This window comes from Octodon degus, unplaced genomic scaffold (assembly GCF_000260255.1).
Source record: "Octodon degus isolate 3935 unplaced genomic scaffold, OctDeg1.0 scaffold00283, whole genome shotgun sequence".
NCBI lineage: Eukaryota > Metazoa > Chordata > Mammalia > Rodentia > Octodontidae > Octodon > Octodon degus.
In genome coordinates this window covers 1685017-1691277 of record NW_004524859.1, presented here as the reverse complement: position 1 = coordinate 1691277, position 6261 = coordinate 1685017, and the positions used below count along the sequence as shown (strand labels likewise).

The following is a 6261-nucleotide window of genomic DNA, read 5'->3' as shown; positions in this document are numbered from 1 at the left end:
TCATAATGCCATGGTGAAATATCCTAAAATTTTTCCTGGGCTTTTCACTTATAATATGACCAAATCCTTTCGCTCTGGAAGGGTAGGCTACCTAAATTGCCATCAGAATTTCTTCAAATTCCAGAAGCATGATGATTCTACTAACCAGAGAGCTCTAAGCAGGACACGCACTTGTTGGGCCTTTAGTGTCAGTGAGCATCATCTCAGCCCTGTGTAGGCATTTGCTCACCTACTCACCAGTCCAGAGACCACTTCACAGTCATGCTGGTTGTACAAAGAGATGACGGAAGCTCAGAACAGCTGGATGAAATCCAAATAAGTGTGGAAAGAGGCAGCATTATGGCTTTTGTGCTTACCGGGCAGTATGCAGAACGGAGCAGATTCAGAGCAAGATGAGAGCAGTGTTTTCCTAAATGTGTGTCCCCGCAGGCAGGCCCCATGTAAGGCCGCGGCAAGGAGCTGTCCGAGCCTGCACTTCTCATTCGTGACGTCAGTGCGCTCGCTGGGGCTGCCTGTGTCTCTGCGAGCTGCTGGTTATGTGCAGCAATTTCTCAAAGTGTGTATTTATTTATATTTCCAACTAGCGCTTGAAATCAAGGTATTCACACTTCACTATACCTGGTGTCCCTTTTGCATTTTCATTTTTGTTTTTTCTTTGAGACTCTGTCCCAAGGAGAATGCTATTGCTTTGGTGCTGGGCTATGAAGCCTCCTCTCAGACTCAAGGAGAACTCAGCTGAAAGCACGAGTTGAAATCAAAGCAAAGCTAAATGTTCCCAGCACACACTGATGTAGGTTACACATTCCCATCAGCAAAGGAAAAAGGAGGGGGATAAAAGAGAACCAGAGCAGAGCAAGTCCTAAACCCAGCTGATTTTGCATACAAGATTTTCTTAGACTGACTCTCATAGTTTTAGATTTTTTGTCGATTCTACCATGGACTGCCGTACTACCACCCCGAAGAGGTCTGCAAACACGCCAAGACACATTCCTGTATTCCCAGCCGTCGAGGAGGCTGACACAGGAGGATCACGCAGTCTGGGCCAGGATGGATCATTCAGCGAGGTTCTGCCTCACAATGAAATAGGACAAAATGTAGCTCAGCAATTCCAAGGTTCAATCCCTGGGACCACAAAACAGGCAAATGCAAAGCGCAGCAAAGTGTAGATCACATTCCATGCCAGTTATATAACATGCACGTGTGCAACATACATACCTTTGGACACAGTTTAATCACATTGCCCTAATTAAATGCTTGTTTTTTTACTCCATATCACATTCTTAACTGCTACCTGATTTTCCTTATGCCATTTTTTTTCTTGAGTAAAAGTCCTTCAAAACTGAAAGGGGATCTGCAGAGTTCTACCTGTTCTCTCTGCTATGGTCACATTCAGCTGACAGATGTTTTTAATGACATCCTTTTACTATCCCTTAGTGGAGATAGATGTGCAGGTGTGCAGGTGTGCATGTGTGCAGATGTGTAGGTGTGCAGAACTTGTACATACATACATGACTATGGAGAGGGACTGAGAACGGCCCCTCGGAGGAGGAGGAGAGGTCCACACTCATTTGCTAATCGCTGCACTATTCACAGTAGTCAAAATACAAAGCTGGTCAAGATGCCGTATGTACATAAGCCCATTCCCCAAAATGAATATAATTACTATAGAGCATGAGCATATATTAATAATTTGTCAAATGCATAAGAAGCATGGAATCAGACTTGCGATCCACTCATGGATTAACAGAGAAAGATTATGTAGCACACCTGCGCGATACAGCTATTCAAATGAAAGTGCATACAATTTTGTCATATTTAGCTACACTCATTGAACAGGAGAACCTTATGCCAAGTTCAATAAGGCAGACACAGAAAGAAGAATTCCTCAGGTTTTCACCTATATATTGATCTTGTAGTATTAAAAAATAGAACTGGATTACCAGAGCCTGGCAAAGGTGTACCCAAGTGAGAGTGCAAATGAAGACAAGCAAAGGATCAATGCACACAACTGGACAGGGAACACAGTGCCCAGGGTTCAGTTACTACAGATGTTTCTCTGGTAGGAGAATCCTTGAGTGTGATAATAATTAATGAAAATTTTATAAGAGCCATCTAAAAAGATTTTAAACTCTCACACTACAGAGACATGCTATTCAAAGTAATATGTAAGTCAGTTATCACAACTGATCTTTACCTTTTGCATAACTAAGGTAAAGCATTCAATAATTTTCAATAAAATTGTGTAATTACTGTGCTAAGATGTATGCATGTATAATTTTTATAAGGATTGCATAGATAACGGCAATTAGTTTCAATTGTTTATCTGGTGCCTCAAGAGAAGGAGGAGTAGACCATGTCTTGCGTTCACGTCTCCAAGGCTGTACATATAGATATAAAGGAGCAGGTATTACTTGTGTTTGGGAGCGATCATGATTACACCATCTATGGGTTTGTTTAAAGACTCACAGGTAATATTGGCATTAATTTCAATCAGGAAAACCACTCTGGAGAAGAGAAATCTATTCCTTTATAATGTTACTAGTAATCCCATCCTGTTTTCACGTCTGATTTGAATAAGGTTAATTATTTCTGACCAAAATTTCCCTCAGTACCTTTCTCTGTTTTATTTTTGTGCTGCTTTCGAGAATGTCTTTGGGACATTTATGATGGCATTGGGCTACTTCCCATAGGCTTAAATCTCTAGTTTTCTGATTAAAAATGTGATCATTAATTAAGGAAATTTGTATGTATCTAGACTTAGAAAAAGCACGTGGGTTTGGCAGTGGTAAAAAAGACACATGGCTAATAATCTGAACATCGGGGCTCTAGATAAAAATGTGTAGATTCCCGCATTCCCATGTGTATCTCTGGCTTCGGTTTTGTGATGTTCGGGATAGCAGAGTAAACTTACACAAAATCTTTATTCCTATTTTATTATTCTTGGAGCAATGTAAAAAGGTGGATAATTAACATCTGAATTGAAGAACTTACTCTCTGTAACTAAGATTTATTTTGAAATCAGATTTGTCGGGCCAGACAGGCGTACTGATCGAGCGGTGCAACCGGGAAGGCATGGAGCGCAAGCGGCGGGGTGCAGACAGCTGTGCTGTGGGCTGCTGCTGGTCTGTGGAGAGGAGCAGTGAATGCTCACGTTTTTCTCTTGTTTTTTGATTTTTTCCTTTTTCTCCTTAATTTCTTATAACTTTTTTCTTTCTTCTTCCAATTTTGCATGTGTGTATCTGGTAATCTGAACAACTAATTTGAAGACAGCGCCACGCAATACAACAAATACTGTCAAATTCATATTATTTTGTTTAGTGAAATTTTGTATCATTTGTAAGTTTTGCTCTAATACCATTTTGAACTCTCTCTCTCTCTCTCTTTTTTTTTTTTTTCTTTTTCAGAACTGGGGATTGAACTAAGGCCTTTGTGCTTGCCAGGCAAGCACTTATTCTACTGAGCCATCTTCCCAGCCTGAACTCTCTTTTTTACTTATTTTATTTTATTTTCAGTACCAGGGATTGAACTCAGGACCTTGCACCTACCAGGCAAGCGTTTATTCTACTGAGCTATCTCCCTGGCCCTGAACTCTCTTTTAAAAAAGAAAAAAATTTAAGAAACCGAAACTGATTAAAGTCCAATACAGAATTATAATAAACATTTAGTTTAATGGAAGTTAGCATTTAATATCACTAAATTAATGTAAAACATAAAACATTTTTTACAAGTTATTTGTTCTACTAGTTGTTGGATAGAGATAATCGATAACCATTTTAGGATGACATTTATTTAACTGATGAAAGACATCTAAACAAGTATTATGTGAAAAGTTAAATTTAAATTAAAAATTATGAACTCACTTCCTATATATATGGATGCCAAAAATTACATTTAAAAATTTACAATTCGACTACTTGAATTGTCTTACAAAAATCTGAAGTTGCTGGTGTTAAAACTTTAACAGTGAATTCCGCCTTTCACGTAACAAGGTGGTTCCTGAACGCCGATTTCGTCGTCCTGCAGGCTTTATACGTAGACTGCGTGTCTAGTGCCGTTTCGCTCTCCCCTTTCCCTTCCAGGGGTGCGTTTCACATTCCGAGACGCAGAAACCGTGCTGCTCTGAGGCAGAAGCCACAGTGGAGTGGTGCTCACCCTCTCGGGCTGCTCAGATTACCCAAGAGCAAGCCGTGCTCGTCCTGGTTCTTATGGGCATCTACGGCGTCACCGTGGTGGGCGACACCGGGACGACTGCCGGCGTCGGACCTAGCCCCAAGCTGCACACCCCCATGTACTTCTTCCTCAGCCACCTCTCGCTCGTGGACTTCTGCTGCTCCTCCGTCGTTGCTCCCAAGACGCTGGCCAACCTAGTTGCAAGGGACAGAAGCGCCTCCTTTGCGGGGTGCACAGTGCAGTACTTTCTTTTCTGCATCTTCGTGGTAACAGAAGCCTTTGGTTGGCAGCGGTGGCCTACGACCGCTCTGTGGCCGTCTGCAGCCCCCTGCTCTACCCAGTGGAGTGGGCATGTCCCGGAGGCTCTGCGCGCTGCTGGTCGGGGGTCCTACTCCTGGGGCGTGGCGTGCTCCCTGACACTGACCTGCTCCGCCTGGCGACTGTCTTTCTGCGATTTCAACGTAATTGATCACGTCTTCTGTGAGTTCTCCTCGCTGCTCTCCCTCGCTTGCTCAGATACTTATATTAGCCAATTACTCTTGCTTTTTTTGGCCACACTTAGTGCAGTCAGCACGCGCCTCATTACTCTCTTGTCCTATTTGCTCATCGTCATCACCGTCCTCAAGATGTGCTCAGCCAGCCGGCGCCGCAAGGCTTTCTCCACCTGCGCCTCGCACCTGACGGCCATCGCGTCTTCCATGGCACCATCCTGGTCCTCTCCTGCGAGCCCAACTCTGAGAACTCCAGGCACACGGTCAGAGTGGGCGCTGTGTTCTACACGGTGGTGACCCCCATGCTGAACCCCCTGGTCTACAGCCTGAGGAACAAGGACGTGAAGGACGCAGTCCGCAAATGAATGGACTCTAAGTTCTTTCGTAATTGAGGGTGGGATTTCGGTTGGCTTTTGGCTCTGATGTGCAAATCCTTTTCATAAAGCTTGATGTAAGGACGCTGTTAAAATTAAGGGTTCATATAATGTAGCTGAACAGACATGGATTTTACCTTCAAGACACTAACCTTGGCTATGTCTTTTACTTGTAGAAAAAAAAATCAGTAATTCTACTGTTCTCCAATTGTTTTATCTATAGATTTGTTATGACATAACAGAGTTTATAACGTGACTGTGAAGTTCACAAAACCCACAAATATCATGTAGCTTATCTTGTATAATTTAATAACTCTTAATTCCATTTCTACTTTTTGCAAGATACTTGAAGTTGACTAGGCTCTTAAAACAAAGTTGTCTATTATCAGTGTAGAAGTACAGGTGAGATGCAATTCTTGCCTTCCATGATGCACAATGCATTGCTGACAGAATGACAAAAAGGACTGGGCCGCGGGTGAAGGTGGAAGACAAATGTTCTAGAGATTCTCCAGAAGGGAAATCACAAAGCCACGACAGGATTTGTTGGTGAATTCTTTCACTAAAGAAAAACTACTAATGAAACCTGGCCATGACAAAAAGGGCTGAGATATTTCAAATACGTTTAAATGAGAAAGGAATTTCATTTCCCACAAATAAAACAAAGAAGGTAATAAATTAATACTGAGCTAACAATTCAGAAAGTCTTTTAGTATGTTCATGTGGTATAATTCTGCTTGTGTTGGTGGGCATGTGTTTAATGTATAGAAATAAGTCAGCATGAAAATTTGATTGACGTGTATTTTATTTCCTAATAGATGTCACAAAAAGTTGTAGAATTGATAGATTGGAGCTTTAAATATGTTGTATGTGGGCTGGGGAGATAGCTCAGTGGCATAAGCACCTGCCTGGCAAGCACAAGATCTTGAGTTTGATCCTCAGTATCAAAAAGAGAAAAAACAACAAAAACTGTATTTTAAAAATTTAAGTATCTGTATTGGGCTGGGAAGATAACTCAGCAGTCTAAGCACCTTCCTGGCAAGTGCAAAGATCTGGGTTCGATCTCCGGTACCGCATGCCCTGCTGGCCTGGGTGTGGAGCCAGCTACCCAAAGCCAGGTGTGGTGGCACACCCCTGTCATCCCAGTGCTAGAGAGGCTGAGAATAGGAGGGTCACTACCAGCCTTGTTGCACAGTGAAACCCTGTTCCAAATACACTAAAAGAAAAAA

The 6261-nt window shown here is 42.2% G+C and overlaps 1 pseudogene; it reads left to right on the top strand.

Annotated features, from left to right (window-relative positions):
• The first annotated feature begins 364 nt into the window (after window positions 1-364).
• Window positions 365-5026, top strand: LOC101573716 (annotated as a pseudogene).
• The last annotated feature ends 1235 nt before the right edge of the window (window positions 5027-6261 follow it).